The sequence below is a fragment of the Erinaceus europaeus genome, chromosome 7 (genome assembly GCF_950295315.1).
Source record: "Erinaceus europaeus chromosome 7, mEriEur2.1, whole genome shotgun sequence".
Classification (NCBI taxonomy): Eukaryota; Metazoa; Chordata; class Mammalia; order Eulipotyphla; family Erinaceidae; genus Erinaceus; species Erinaceus europaeus.
Genome location: NC_080168.1, coordinates 97,289,463 through 97,306,656, shown reverse-complemented (window position 1 = coordinate 97,306,656; position 17,194 = coordinate 97,289,463).

Here is a 17,194-nt window from a genome sequence, read left to right as displayed (position 1 = left end):
ATGTGGAAAACTGGGAAATGTTATGCGTGTACAAACTACTGTGTTTTACTGTCAACTGTAAACCATTAATTTCCCGATAAAGGAATTTAAAAAAAAGACAAGATGGTATGTACATCTACAAACCGTAAACTAACTACATATAGTCATGTGTTTGTTGGAAAACTATCGTGCACATATAGAAATTATTTTTTTGCTGTATAAATGAATATTATTTCATATTATCACCCAAAAGTTTTTATTAAGCACTTCATATTCTAACAATTTGTTATACTGTTGAAAAAAATACTATTTATTTTAGTCTAGTGTTTGGCTTATTCTTCAAGAAATAATTTCAGAAAAGATGAGTGTCAGACAACACTCAAACAGTGCCATAACTGGTATAGAAATTAAATTTCTTAGAGTACATCTTGTCAGGAACAAAATGCACTTTCTGAAAAGATGCAAATGTCACAGCTCACCATTACATAAGCAAGGACTTTGTGTTTATTTCTTACACGGTAGATGATAAACACTTTCGATTCCAAGATTACATGTATCCAGACAGGAAACTCATTACACAAAACAACAAACTTGATAGCATGTGCTGGTAGAATTTAGAAACCAAGACAAAAATCAGTTTATTTTGTACCTGAACATTTAAATGAAAAGATTTTTATGTTGGAGAATTCTTAACCTTTCTGATGAAAAGAATATGAGAAAAACTCTTGGAGATATCAGTGTTAAATGTATGCAGGAAAAGACAGAAGACAGAATCAGAAAGATTTATATAAATTATAAAGTGTTTCATTAAGCTTCTGATATATATATTATATACATATATAATATATATATATATATTTACTGGTTATCAATAGAATCATTAAAGTAAAATTAGATTTAATAAAATTACCACCATCCACCTGACCAGACTCTCAATTTCACCAAAACAGTCTGACTGCATTTGGTGAAATGCTTCTGAAGCATTTGGTGAAATGCTTCTTAGAAAGGGGAGGGTCAGGAGTCGGGCTGTAGCGCAGCGGGTTAAGCGCAGGTGGCGCAAAGCACAAGGACTGGCATAAGGATCCCGGTTCGAGCCCCGGCTCCCCACCTGCAGGGGAGTCGCTTCACAGGCGGTGAAGCAGGTCTGCAGGTGTCTCTCTTTCTCTCCCACTCTCTGTCTTCCCCTCCTCTCTCCATTTCTCTCTGTCCTATCCAACAACAACAACAATAATAACTACAACAATAAAACAACAAGGGCAACAAAAGGGAATAAATAAATAAAATAAATATTTTATAAAAAAAAAAAAAGGGGAGGGTGACCGGAACAAGATGTTACTTAGTCATTTATTAAAAGAATTCCTAAATACCAGGTGCTTTTTTGAGGTCGGTACACACTGCTTAATCTGTTACTGCTACTCTTCTAGAGACTGAAAACTGGTACAAGCATAGTAATCCTGAGACCTTATGGAATGCTTTATTAGGGAAAAAAAAAAAAGGACCAGAGTAAGGATCCCGGTTTGAGCCCCCAGCTCCCCACCTGCAAGTGGTCGCTTTACAGGTGATGAAGCAGGTCTGCAGGTGCCTATCTTTTTGTGCCCCCTCTCTGTCTTCCCCTTCTCTTTCCATTTCTCCCTGTCCTCTCCAACAAGAACATGGACAACAAGGGCAACAAAATGGGAAAGATGGCCTCCAGGAGCAGTGGAATCATAGGGCAGGTACCGAGCCCCAGTGACAACTCTGGAGGCAAAAAGATAAATATATATATATATATAATAAATATAAATAAATAAATAAGAAAAAATAACAAATAGCATCTACATCTGACAGTAAAGTTCTTTTCTGGAACCAAAGCAGGTAAAAGAAGCACTACCACTTTTATACATTTTATGTTCTGCTAGATTCAAAACTGTTCAATAAATCAAAGTAGAGTGCTTAATTTCACTACACGTTGCCATTAATTATTCGATATTATTAATCTCAGACTGATATATCCAGGCAATACAAAGCAAAACCATGGCTGAGGGATGTGGAACATTTTTTAAAACCTTTCTGTAAGTGTGAAACAAGTATAAAAGTCTAAATCTATCTCACAAGTCAGCTTAGTCTCTGAGAGAAGATAATGCTATGTGAAACTAAGAGTTTAGGCCATTCCTGATGTGGAACCGAGCCTGCCAGAACTCTCACAATAAAAGATGCAAAGGGCACCAAAGATCCTTGTACTTTTTTGAGAGTCACATCAATTTTTAAAGAGAGAGCTAGGGGATGTGCCCACAGAATGAGGAACTCCAGGTTCTCTTAAAGCTGATGCAGGCACTCTGCAAAGTGAGAGAAAGGCTTCACCATCTCCTTCTAGACCAGTGTTTTTAACTACACATGCCTAAAAATTAAAAAAAGGAGTAAAACCACACAAAAACATTAATTCTAAAGGGTAGATGCACTCCCATGTTCATAGCTGCATTATTCACAATAGCCAAAACATGGAAGCCACCTAAATACCCATTCCCAGACAACTGGATAAAAAAGTTATGGGAGATTTGGGGCCCAGTTTACTGTCCTAGTATATCCTTCCAGATTTCCTTTGTAAGACAGCCTATGATTCAGGGACACTGAGGCACTACAGATGTGAAAAGCAAAAAAAAAAAAAAAAAAAAAAAAAAGAGTTTTGAGCATAATTAAGACTAGAATGCAATGAAGAAAAACTGAGAAGTGCTCCATGTTTGTTTAATTGCCCTGAATAATCAATCCCTTAACAAATTGTACAGAGTGGGGTAGGGGTAGATGGCATAATGATTATGCAAAGAGACGCTCGTGCCTGAGGCTCCAAACATCCAGGTTTAATCCACCACAAGCCAGAGCTGAGCAGTACTCTGGTAAAAAATAAATACATTTTGAAAGAAGGGAGTCATGCGGTAGCGCAGTGGGTTAAGTGCACATGGTGCGAAGCTCAAGGACTACGTTAAGGATCCCGGTTGGAGCCCTGGCTCCCCAGCTTCAGGGGAGTCACTTCACAGGCAGTGAAGCCGGTCTGCAGATGTTTATCTTTCTCTCCCCATCTCTGTCTTCCCCACCTCTCCCACTTTCTCTCCTATCCAACAACAAAGGCATCACTAACAACAATAAAAATAACAAGGGCAACAAAAATGAAATAAATTGATTAATTTTTTTTAAAAGCAGGGGCCGGGTGGTGGCGCACCTGGTTGAACATACTTGTTACAATGGGCAAGGACCCAGGTTTGAGCCCCCGGTCCCCACCTGCAGGGAAAATGCTCTGCAAGTGGTGAAGCAAGACTTCAGGTGTCTCTCTATATATATCTCTCTATCTCCCCCTTCCCACTTGATTTCTGGCTGTTTTATCCGATAAATAAATAAAGATAATAAATTTTATTTTTTAAAAGCATGTATGTCTCCTCTCTTCTCCTGGATCAACTAGGAATACCAAAGGAGACCACTTGGGACCAAAACCAGACAGGACTGGAATTACTACAGGAACCCACCAGGTCACCGGTGAGTGCAAACACGTGTGGCTGGTGACAGAGAGGAGCCTAGGGAGAGATTAAGTGGCTGGTAATAGTCAAGCAGTTTATGAGTTGAGGCACCACCTCCAGTCTGTTCCACCAACAAGGGGACAGCTGAGGGGAGGAGAGGACTCCCCAGAGACTCACCAAATGCAACTCTGGGTCTCCATTGCTACTGCACTCAGAGTCTGGAGCAGCAGCAGAGAGGGACACCAGGGGACAGAGATCTAACCGGGAAACTCAGGAGAAGACCTATACCTCGGTGGCATAGCAGTGGGGCTGTGAAAGTCTCTTTGCACAACCACTGGAGTATCTCTACCACACCCTGCTTTATCTCTTGATCAGGAGTTAGTGATTAAACTAAGAAGCCTACTTTTAGTTTAAAAGCCCTCAGGCTCCCATAGCCTACAGGGAAGAAAAAGAAAAAGAGGCTTTTAAACCACTGAGCTCCAACTCAGGGATTAAAATACTATTGAAACAACTGTTAACTTCTACCACTGTAAACCCTTTAATTACCTTACTTAGACACAAGTCAATCCAGGCAATAGTGATAAGTAATTTGAAAAGTACTGAGAGAGGGAACTCATAACATAATATATAAAATGGTTAAACCAACAAGAAGAAATCATGGAGAAACAAACCAGGACAAGAGTCCAGCTAAAAAACCCCAAAGGGTGAAGCACAAAATAACGAGTTCAACATCCAAACACTAGCTAATGAAATAATCACAGAAGTGAGTAAAGAGTTTGAAAGAATTGTCATCAGAAATACAGGAACAACAATTGAGACTCTGGAAGAAAACACTAATTATCTCAAGGTTACTAGAGAGCTGAAAGATGAAATAGCTGAGCTAATAACACAACTAGTTGAAAAAGTTAAAACAGTATCAGAACAGGGTAACAAAATAGATGAACTCCATAAAACAGTAGAGGGCAGAGAGAATACAATCAGTGAGACTGAAGACAGAATTAGCAAGATCGAGGACAAATTATAGACAACTAAAAAAGAAGTAAGAGATCTCAAAAAGAGATTAAGAGATGCTGAAAACAACAACAGAGTCCTATGGGATGACGTCAAAAGAAACAATATATGCATTATTGGCTTACTAGAGGAAGAAAGAGAGAGAGGGGACGAAAGCATCCTTCAGGCCATAATAGCTGAAAACTTCTCTAGTCTAGACAACATAAAAGACATAAAGATTCAAGAAGCCCAGAGGGTCCCAAACAGAATTAACCCACACTTAAAGACACCAAGACACATCATACTTAGAATGGAGAGGAATAAGGATAAAGAAAGGATCCTGAAGGCTGCAAGAGAAAAACAAAGAGTTACCTACAGAAGAAAACCCATAAGATTAGCAGCAGACTTCTAAACACACACACTACAAGCCAGAAGAGAATGGCAAGATATCTATTGAGTGCTCCATGAGAAAGGCTTTCAACCAAGAATACTATATCCTGCTAGAGGGTCATTCAGACTAGATGGTGGCATAAAAACCTTCTCAGACAAGCAACAGTTGAAGGAATCAACTATCACCAAGCCTGCCATGAAAGAAGTTCTGAAAGGTCTCCTATAAGCAGTCAGACCACCATAAATGTGTCATATATCAGAACACTCTAAAACTCTACAAGAATGGCATTAAAATATCTTCAATCTTTGATATCAATAAATTTCAGTGGCCTGAATTCACCTATTAAAAGACACAGAGTAGGAAATGGGTGAGAAAATACAACCCATCAACATGCTGTCTACAGGAAACCCACCTAACTCAACAAGACAAACACAGACTCAAAGTGAAAGTATGGAAAAGTATCATACAAGCCAATGGCCCACACAAAAGGGCAGCAACAGCTGTCCTCATAGCTGACATGATAGACTTTAAAATCAATAAAATTAAAAAAGATAGGGATGGACACTACTTAATACTCAGAGGATCAGTCAATCAAGAGGACTTAACAATAATTAACACCCAATGAGAAGCACCCAATGAGACGCCATCTAAATACATCAAACGTCTACTGAAAGAGCTATAGCAATATATTAACAGCAACACAGTCATAGTAGGAGACTTCAACACCCCACTCTCTCAACTTGACAGATCATCCAGGCAGAAAATCAATAAAGACATGAGGGAGCTAAATGAAGAGATAGATAAACTAGAACTATTGGACATTTTCAGAGTCATTCATTCCAAGAAACTGGAATACACATTCTACTCAAGTCTATATGGGTCATTCTCAAGGAGAGACCATATGTTAGGCCACAAAGACAGCATCAGCAAATTCAAGAGCAGTTGAAAAACAAGATCAGAAAAGAAAACACAAGTAGAACCTGAAATGGAATTGGCATATTGCACCCAAGTAAAAGACTCTGGGGTGGGTGGGTAGGGAGAATACAGGTCCACGAAGGATGATAAATGACATAATGGGGGTTGTATTGTTAAATGGGAAACTGGGGAATGTTATGCATGTACAAACTATTGTATTTACTGTTGAATGTAAAACATTAATTCCCCAATAAAGAAATAACTTAAAAAAATTAAAAAATAAAAAGAAAATTCAAGAGCATTGAAATCATCCCAAGCATCTTCTCACACCACAGTGGAATTAAACGAACACTTAACAACCAACAAAAAAAAATGGTAATAGTCCCAAAATGTGGAAGCTCAACAGTACACTTCTGAACAACTTCTGGGTCAAAGAGGAAATAAAGGAAGAAATCATAATGTTTCGAGAGTTCAATGAAAATGAAGACACAAGCTATCAAAATATTTGGGACACAGCTAAGGCTGTGTTGAGAGGGAAGTTCATAGCCATACAAGCACACATTAGAAAACAAGAAAAAGTAACAATAAACAGCCTGATTGTACATCTTAAAGACCTAGAAGAAGAAGAACAAAGGGAACCTAATGCAACCAGAAGGACAGAAATCACTAAGTTAGGGCAGAAATCACTAACATTGAAAATAAGAAAACCATACAAAAGATCAATGAAAGTAAATGTTGGTTCTTCGAAAGCGTGGACAAAATCGACAAACGTTTAGCCAGACTCACAAAACAAAAAAGGTAGAAGACCCAAATAAATCCTATCATAAATGAAAGAGGAGATATCACAACAGACAACACAGAAATTCAGCATAACATGCGAGACTTCTATGTACAACTCTATGTTACCAAGCTAGAGAACCTGGAAGAAGTGGACGGTTTCCTAGAAACCTACGAACTTCCCAAATTAAGTAAAGAGGAAGTGGATAACATGAGCAGGCCCATCACAGCTAATGAAATTGAAACAGTTATCAAAAACCTTACCAAGAATAAAAGTCCTGGACCAGATGGTTTTACAAATGAATTCTACAAAACCTTCAAAGAAGAACAAATACCTCTACTTTTAAAAGTCTTCCAGAAGATTGAAGACACTAGAATACTCCCTGCCAGCTTTTATGAAGCTAACATCACTCTGATACCAAAAGCAGACATGGACACAACCAAAAAAGAAAACTACAGACCAATATCTCTGATGAACATAGATGTGAAAATACTGAACAAAATTCTAGCCAACCGGATACAGCAGTATTTTAAAAAGATTGTTCATCATGACCAAGTGGGGTTTATCCCAGGCATGCAAGGTTGGTTTAATATACGTAAATCAATCAATGTGATTGATCCACCACATCAACAAAAGCAAGACCAAAAACCACATGGTCATATCAATAGATGCAGAGAAAGCCTTTGACAAAATACAGCATCCCTTTATGATCAAAACACTACAAAAAATGGGAATAGATGGAAAATTCCTGAAGATAGTGGAGTCTATATATAGCAAACCTACAGCCAACATCATACTCAATGGTGAAAAACTGGAAGCATTTCCACTCAGATCAGGTACTAGACAGGGCTGCCCACTATCACCATTACTGTTTAACATAGTGTTGGAAATTCTTGCCATAGCAATCAGGCAGGAGCAAGGAATTAAAGGGATACAGATTGGAAGAGAAGAAGTCAAACTCTCCCTATTTGCAGATGACATGATAGTATACAGAGAAAAACCAGAGGAATCCAGCAAGAAGCTTTGGAAATCATCAGGCAATACAGTAAGGGGTCAGGCTACAAAATTAATATTCAAAAGTCAGTGGCATTCCTCTATGCAAACACTAAGTTAGAAGAAATTGAAATCCAGAAATCAATTCCTTTTACTATGGCAACAATAAAACAATAAAATATCTAGGAATAAACCTAACCGAAGAAGTGAAAGACTTGTATACTGAAAATTATGAGTCACTACTCAAGGAAATTGAAAAAAGACACAATGAAGTGGAAAGACATTCCATGTTCATGGGTTGGAAGAATTAACATCATCAAAATGAATATACTACCCAGAGCCATCTACAAATTTAATGCTGTTACCATCAAGATCCCAATCACATATTTTAGGAGAATAGAACAAATGCTACTACAAATGTTTATCTGGAACCAGAAATGACCTAGAATTGCCAAAACAATCTTGAGAATAAAGAACAGAACCGAAGCCATCACACTCCCAGATCTCAAATTGTATTATAGGGCCATTGTCATCAAAACTGCTTGGTACTGGAACATGAATAGACACACTGACCAGTGGAATAGAATTGAGAGCCCAGAAGTGAGCCCCCACACCTATGGATATCTAATCTTTGACAAAGGGGCCCAGACTATTAAATGGGGAAAGCAGAGTCCCTTCAACAAATGGTGTTGGAAACAATGGGTTGAAACATGCAGAAGAATGAAACTGAACCACTGTATTTCACCAAATACAAAAGTAAATTCCAAGTGGATCAAGGACTTGGATGTTAGACCAGAAACTATCAGATACTTAGAGGATAATATTGGCAGAACTCTTTTCTGCATAAGTTTTAAAGACATCTTCAATGAAACAAAGCCAATTACAAAGAAGACTAAGGCAAGCATAAACCTATGGGACTACATCAAATTAAAAAGCTTCTGCACAGCAAAAGAAACCACTACCCAAACCAAGAGACCCCTCACAGAAAGGGAGAAGATATTCACATGCCATATATCTGACAAGAGGCTAATAACCAAAATATATAAGAGCTTGCCAAACTCAACAACAAGAAAACGAATAACCCCATCCAAAAATGGAGAGAGGACATGGACAGAATATTCACCACAGAAAAGATCCAAAAAGCCAAGAAACACATGAAAAAATGCTCCAAGTCTCTGATTGTCAGAGAAATTCAAATAAAAACAACAGTGAGATACCACTACACTCCTGTGAGAATGTCATACAACAGAAAAGGTAACAGCAGTAAATGCTGAAGAGGGTGTGGGGTCAAAGGAACCCTCCTACACTGCTGGTGGGAATGTCAATTGGTTCAACCTCTGTGGAGAACAGTCTGGAGAACTCTCAGAAGGCTAGAAATGGACCTACCCTATGACCCTGCAATTCCTCTCCTGGGGATATATCCTAAGGAACCCAACACATCCATCCAAAAAGATCTGTGTACACATATGTTCTTGGCAGCACAATTTGTAATAGCCAAAACCTGGAAGCAACCCAGGTGTCCAACAACAGATGAGTGGCTGAACAAGTTGTGGTATATATACACAATGGAATACTTCTCAGCTGTAAAAAATGGTGACTTCACTGTTTTCAGCCAATCTTGGATGGACTTTGAAAAATTCATGTTAAGTGAAATAAGTCAGAAACAGAAGGATGAATATGGGATGAACTCACTCTCAGGCAGAAGTTGAAAAACAAGATCAGAAGGAAAAAAAAAAACACGATAGAACCTGAAATGGAATTGGCATATAGCACCAAAGTAAAAGTCTCTTGGGTAGGGGTGGGTAGGTGGCGAGAATACAGGTCCAAGAAGGATGACAGAGGACATAGTGGGGGTTGTATTGTTATATGGGAAACTGGGGAATGTTATCCATGTAAAAACTATTGTATTTACTGTTGAATGTAAAACATTAATTCCCCAATAAAGAAATAATTTTTAAAGAAAAGCATGCACACACATTATATGTGGTTAGGCAGGTGGCACACTGGATAAAGCACTGGACTCTCAAGCTTGAGCATGAGGGCATGAGGTCTTGAGTTCAGCCCCCAGCAACACATGTACCAGAGCAATGTCTGGTTCTTTCTCTTTCTCCTCCTTTCTCATTAATAAATAAAATCTTGGGAGTCCGGTGGTAGCGTAGCGGGTTAAGCACAGGTGGCGCAAAGTGAAGGGCAAGGGCAGGTGTAAGGATCCCTGTCCCCGGCTCCCCACCTGCAGGGGGAGTCGCTTCACAGGCGGTGAAGTAGGTCTGCAGGTGTCTATCTCTAACCCTCTCTGTCTTCCCCTTCTCTCTCCATTTCTCTCTGTCCTATCTAACAATGACAATGACGACATCAATAACAACAACAATAACCACCACAACAATAAAAAACAAGGGCAACAAAAAGGAAAATAAATAAAAATAAATAAATAAATAAATAAAATCTTTTTTTAAAAAAAGTTATGTGACAGTGGTCCGGGAGGTGGTGCAGTGGATAAAATGAGGTTTTGAGTTCAATCCCCAGAAGCACATGCACCAGAGTGATGTCTGATTCTCTCTCTACTCCTATCCCTCTCATTAATAAAGAAATGAAACATTTTTTAAAAATTTATGGGACATATACTCAATGGAGTACTGATCAACAATAAATAACATGATATAGTTTCCTTTGGGGTAAAATAGATATAACTGGAGGATATTATGCTTAGTGAAGTAAGTAAAATGAAGGACAACTACTGGGTAATTTAATTCATATGTGGAATATAGAGAATTGAACACATGAACTAGAAAAAAAATGTCAACCCATCTCTAAGATCATAGGAGAACTATAGTGGAGGGTGGATTGGGAACACAGAACTTTAGTGGTGGGAGTGGTGTGGAATTATACCCTTTTAATCTTATAATCTTATAAGCCACTATTAAATCACTATGAAGAAGAAAAAAGATTTAATATTTCAAGTTCTTAAACTTCCTAGATTATAATAATGAGTATAATTTGTTTAGTCTAAATATTTAATACTTCAGATTTATATGTTGACTGAATTCTGACACACTGGGCTTAAATTATTAAACAGTCCTTTTTCTTTTTCTTTTTTCTTTTCTTTTCTTTTTTTCTTTTTTGCCTCTACAGTTATCGCTGGGGCTTGGTGCTTGGTGCTGGCACTACAAATCCACTGCTCATGGCAGACATTTTCCATTTTTTTGGATAGGATAAAGAGAAATTGGGAGAGAAGGGGGAAACAGAGGGGCAGAGAAAGATAGACACCTGCAGACCTGCTTTACAGCTTGAGTACCCCCTGCAGGTGGGGAGCCGGGGACTCAAACCAGAATCCTTGTGCTTAGTACTAGTGTTCTTAACTGGGAGCACCACCACTCAGCCCCCTTTTAAGTAGTTTTTTATTTAAAAAAATTCTTTTAGGGGGCTGGATGGTGGCGCACTAAGTTAAGCATACATAGTTCTTCTTCTTCTAGCGTTTGCCCTTCTTCCGTAGCCAGTCAACATGTAAAGTTTCGAGACCTCCTTTGAATCTGGAGAGGTGGCAGTCATTGACTATGTGGGTCATAGTCTGTCTGTAGTCGCAGGGGCAGTTCGTGTCGTCTCTGGCTCCCCAGCGATGGAACATAGCGGCGCACCAGCCATGTCCTTCTTCTTCTAGCATTTGCCCTTCTTCCGTAGCCAGTCAACAGCGTCAGGTTGAGCCTGATGTAAAGTTTTGAGACCTCCTTTGAATCTGGAGAGGTGGCATGTCCTGTTCGATAACGATTGAGGAGAGCCCAATCATAACGTGCTAGGCCAAAGCCGGGTTGACGCTTGCAGGGGTCTGTGATGAGGTGTTTGTTCTTTACCTCAGCTGAATGCTAACTCTGTTTCCAAGAGTCTGGAACAGAGAAGTTCATTGTAGGCGTAGGGGACCAGATTGGGTGACGAGATGTCAAGCGTTGGACAGGGTGGGCGAAGATATCTATGTATATTGGCAGGTCCAGTCGAGCGTAGACGTGGGAAATGAACTTAGATGATGCCGCATCCCAACGAATATCTGGCGGGGCGATGTTGCTAAGAACTGGCAGCCATGGAACCGGGGTGGAACGGATGGTTCCAGAAATTATCCTCATGGAGGAATATAATTTGGAATCGACCAAGTGGACATGGGGGCTGCGGAACCATAATGAGGCACAGTATTCTGCAGTGGAATAGCATAATGCCAGAGATGATGATCATAGTGTGGAAGCGCTCGCGCCCCATGAGGAGCTGGCCAGTCTTGCAATGATGTGATTCCTCGCGCCCACCTTTGCTGTAGTTTTTATGAGATGTTTGTGAAATGACAGGGTGCGACCGAGAGTAACGCCAAGACAGACTGGCTGGGCTTCATGCCGGATTCTCGTATCGCCAAGCTGCACATTAAGCTCACGCGAGGCCAAGGCATGGTGTAGATAGAAAACAGATGATACCGTTTTTGCGGTGCTAGGGATTAGTCGCCATTTTTTACAGTAATCAGATATCAGAGACATGTCTTTCGTGAGTGTTTTCTCAAGGATGTCAAACTTGGATGCCTGAGTTGCACAGCAGATGTCATCGGCGTAGATGAACTTCCTTGAAGAAGTTTCTGGGAGGTCATTGATGTAAATATTAAATAGCGTAGGAGCCAGAACAGAGCCCTGGGGGAGGCCACTTGAAACAAGTCTCCATCTGCTAGACTTGTCACCCAGATGCACCCGGAATCTTCTGTTTTGGAGAAGAAACGATATAGTGTTGGCCACCCATGGAGGCAGGCATACATAGTAAGAAGTGCAAGCACACACATAAGGGTCCAGGTTCAAGTCCCTGGCTCCCCACCTATAGGAGGAAAGCTTCACAAGTGGTCAAGAAGGTCTGCAGATGTTTCTCTTTCTCTCTCTCTCCCTACCTCCCCTCCTCTGTCAATTTCTCTCTGTCCTATCCAATAAAACTGAAAAAATGGCCACCAGTAGCAGTGGATTCATAGTACAAACCCTGAACCTCAGTGATAATCATGGAAACAAAAAAACAAAAAAAATGATACATAAATTAACTTATGTTATATATATAATTTGGTCCTGTAAGTTCCTAAGACATTGCTATTAATAGAAATACTAAATTTTCATAAAGTTTGCTAAAACCAGGTATGTTATGGTTAATTCAAACCATTAAGTTATCAAAGAAAAATAAGCTCCTCACTAACTTGGTTATGATAATAATTGACTATTGTAATTTTAAGTTCTCTATAAAACTACAAAAAAAATTTCCCCTTCTCTAAGATCCATATCCCTCCTTGTATTGGAATCACCAGGACACTAAATGCCTTGATGCCTCTCCTCCTGCTCCTTTACCCCATCATACTGCCTCTGTTGGTCTCGACTAAATCAATGCTACCTGTGCCACCATGCAAGTTATGCTGCTAGTATTTTTTGCTGTGGACTGTTTCCTGAGATGCCAACCTCCCACTTTCTTTGGGCCGTTGAATTTTTTGCTAACATAAAGGATAATACCGAACTCCATTTTGGCTTTTGCATTTTCCAACAGCGTTAAAGATTCTAGAAAAGTGATAGGGCCTGTGTACTGTGTATGTGTGTTCGTTTCTCCATAGTTTGGAGGCAATTCTATCCTTAAAAAAAAATTCACAGACCTTTGGTGGTGGGAATGGGTGTTAATGTACACTCCTATTAACTCACAGTCTCACAAATCACTAATTAATATGAGAGGGGAAAAAAATGGATTGAATGTCTCAAACTTTTTGATGCATAGACCATAGCTCTGAGTATATATGCCTTCAAAGTAACCACTTAAGACTTCAAATTGGTAATCACATTGAATTTTAACAGTGGGCTCAAACTGGTAATACAGCTTTAATAATGACTTGTGCTTTGAAATATTAAATCACCTATAAGCTTAGACCAGGAAGAACAGAAGCAACTGTTGGCATCATTTTATAAGATAACAGCTGCATCTAAATAACATCAAAAGACAAATTATGGTATGATACAGCAAATGCTAACAAAAGGATTTTCAAAGTTAACCCAACTGCCAAATAATTTGGTTATAGCAATAACTACCTATTGCCTTTTTAAACCCTAAAATAGCAGGAATCTTCCCCTTTCTCAATAAATCCCATATTTCTCCCAGTCCTGGAACTTCTAGGGTGGGGCTCACTTTCCTGCTTGTTTCTCTCAATTCATACCAACTGATACTGCAACTATTGATCCCAACCTAATCAACGCAGCCACTACCACCTTGACATGTTTCACTTCAGATTGTGTCCAGAGATGTCAGGCATGGAATGTCAGCCTGCCAGCTTTATTACTCTGGTGAGACCTTTCCTAGCACATAGGACTCCTTAATTTCATTTCAGCTGGTGAACTTCCTAACAAAACCTCAAAACCTAGATTATAGACAGAGCCCATGAGGGCATATATACATGTTTCCATAAGTTAGGGGGAAATATACACCTTAAAGCAGTAGTGCATGATAATTTGCAGTGAGTCAATAAATGCAGCAAGTAAAAAGACCTGAAAAAAAGATACCATAAAGTACCTAATCAAATAGTTTCTACTTAGACCCAGACACCCTCCTCACCTACTTCCTATTTCACTTCCCTCAATCACTCCAAAGCTAACCTTGTCAGAAAAATTAAGGACTACAAAAGCTGAATAAGGGCAAGAGACCAGCATACTGTAATTATGACTCTTTAGTCACTACCAAGCCACCCCACCACCTGGGACCCTAGTCAGGGAGTCCTGGGATTCCCACACAGACATGATGGGCCTAGACCTCTAACAGATCCCTCTCTCCACAGTCACTGGTCATCTCCATCAGGAAAAACATAATGGGCCCCTTTTTAAGTCCCTAATAGGACCTTGCCCTCAATGTGGATCAACAATGGCAGGGACTGTTCCATTCTCTGGAGAGAGGTTGGATAACATACTCTACCTACTACCCAAGGAAGATGGGTCGCGAAATTAGTGCAGCCTGGTATGTTCCTCACTGTTACCACAGAATGCGAGCTCAGACCTACAGGGATGCAGAGGTTACATTGGCTCCTGTGCTGAATATGGACCCCATATCAAATCGGTGGGATTTACAATTAACAATATTTATATACTTTTCCCATTTTGGGGAGCTATTCTCTTCCCTGATTCAGCTTTCTAGTCCTTTTTTCAACTATGACACCATCTCCTCATACAGTATCTTGGGTCCACCTGCATGTTAGCTGTCAGACTCAGGCAAAAACTAGTAAAGTCATGAAATCCTTGGAATATAACTAAATTAGACCTAAGAGCCTTTTCCAAAATAGAAACCCCAAATCTTCATCTGTAATATTTTTGCCTTTAGGTTCATGATTAACCAATAATTTGTTCTGCTTTCTATATTAACTCTTTTTCATCCACCAGGTTCCAGATGTTACCACAATGCCAACTGGACTTCCCAGGGCAGACAGCGCCACCAATGTGTCCTGAAGCCCTGTTTCTCCAGAGCCCTGCCCCACTAGGGAAAGAGAGAGACAGGCTGGGAGTATGCCACTGCCCATGTTCAGCAGGGAAGCAATTACAGAAGCCAGACCTTCCATTTTCTACAGCCCATAATGATTCTGGGTTCATACTCCCAGAGCGATAAAGAATAGGAAAACTGTCAAGGGAGGTGATGGGATAGGGAGTAATGATGGTGGGAACTGTTTGTACCCCTCTCATCCAATGTTTACAATTGACCAAGAGATATTCTGGCAAAAAAAAAAAATCTACTTCTCACTGGCATCTCTGGACTTAGATACCCTTAGACTTAGATACCCTCCTCACCTACTTCCTATTACACTTCCCTCACTAACTCCAAAACTAACCTTATCAAAGCAAGGACTGCAAAAGCTGAATAAGGGCAAGAAACGGGCACACTTTAGTAGTAGTAGTAGTAGAAGTAGTAGTAGAGGTAGTAGTAGTGGTAGTAGTAGTAGTAGTAGAGGTAGTAGTAGTAGAGGTAGTAGTAATAGCAGTAGAGGTAGTAGTAGTAGTAGTAGTAGTAGAAGTAGTAGTAGAGGTAGTAGTAGTAGTAGTAGAAGTAGTAGTAGAGGTAGTAGTAGAGGTAGTAGTAGTAGTAGAAGTAGTAGTAGAAGTAGTAGTAGAGGTAGTAGTAGTAGTAGAAGTAGTAGTAGAGGTAGTAGTAGAGGTAGTAGTAGTAGAAGTAGTAGTAGAGGTAGTAGTAGTAGAAGTAGTAGTAGTAGTAGAAGTAGTAGTAGTAGAGGTAGTAGTAGTAGTAGTAGAAGTAGTAGTAGAGGTAGTAGTAGTAGTAGTAGAAGTAGTAGTAGAGGTAGTAGTAGTAGTAGTCAACATGAAGCATACTCAATGTTGTCGTCTACTACTACTACTACAACTACTCTTCTACTCCTCTTCCTCCTCCTCTTTACTTAATATTTATTCCCTTTTGTTGCCTTTGTTTTATTGTTGTAGTTATTACTAATGTCCTTGTTGGATAGGACTGAGAGAAATGGAGAGAGGAAGGGAAAACAGAGAGGAGGAGAGAAAGATAGACACCTGCAGACCTACTTCACCACTTGTGAAGTGACTCCCCTGCAGGTGGGGAGCCCGGGGGCTCGAACCGGGATCCTTACGCCAGTCCTCGTGTTTTGTGCCACTTGCACTTAACCTGCTGCGCTACTGCCTGACTTCCCAAAGGAAACTTCATAGTCTTTTTTAACTGTTGATAACATAGATAGAACTGGCATAGTGATTATACGTAGTAAAATTAGTAAGGGAGTGCTAGAAAACTACCAGATGACTTCACTTATATGTGGAATATAGAGAATTAAAATACATGAACTTGGAAAAAAATGTCTATATATAGTCAGTGACCTTGAAAGGACCATGGTGGTTACTGATGGGAGGGGAGTGGGGGCACATAACTATTTTTTTAAATACTTTATTTATTCATGAGAAAGATAGGAGAGAGAAAAAAAATCAGATATCACTCTGGTGATGTGCTGCCAGGGACCTCATAGTTGAAAATCCAATGGTTTATCCACTGTGCCACCTCCCAGACCAGCACAAAACTTTATAATCTTGTAAATCACTAATAAAAATCTTAAAAGAAGAAAATAATGAGGCACGTCTTCCAATACTTATAGATGCAATGAATTATGAACTATGTCTAGATCTACAGGTAAATGTACTGTAACTATTACCCTAATAAAGTATAAAGAGGTCAGGAGACAACTCACTCAGTAAAGTGCACACCTGGCCCCAGGATCTCTCTGCTTCTATCCGTCTCTGTCTGTTTCTGTTTGTGGTTAAAAGTCAAAAGTGTTCTAATGAAGTAATTAGGGGGGCCTGTGGTGGCGTACCTGGATGAATGCACATATTACAATGCTCAAGGACCTAAGTTCAAGCCCCCAGTCCCCATCTGCAGGAGGAAAGTTGTGGAAGTGGTGGAGCAGGGCTGTAGGTGTCTTTCTGTCTCTCTTCCCCTCTGCCTCCCCCTTAATCTCCATTCCAGACTGTCTCTATTTAATAAATAAATAAATATTTTTTTTAAAAAAGTAAATAGGACAGAAGCCCTGGCAAAGTCTTAGTGGCAAACAAAACTAACAAAAAGCCAGCATGTCACTTGTATAAGTAGAATTTTAAAATTTTAAGTTAAATATATAAACAAAAGTTTTCATATTTT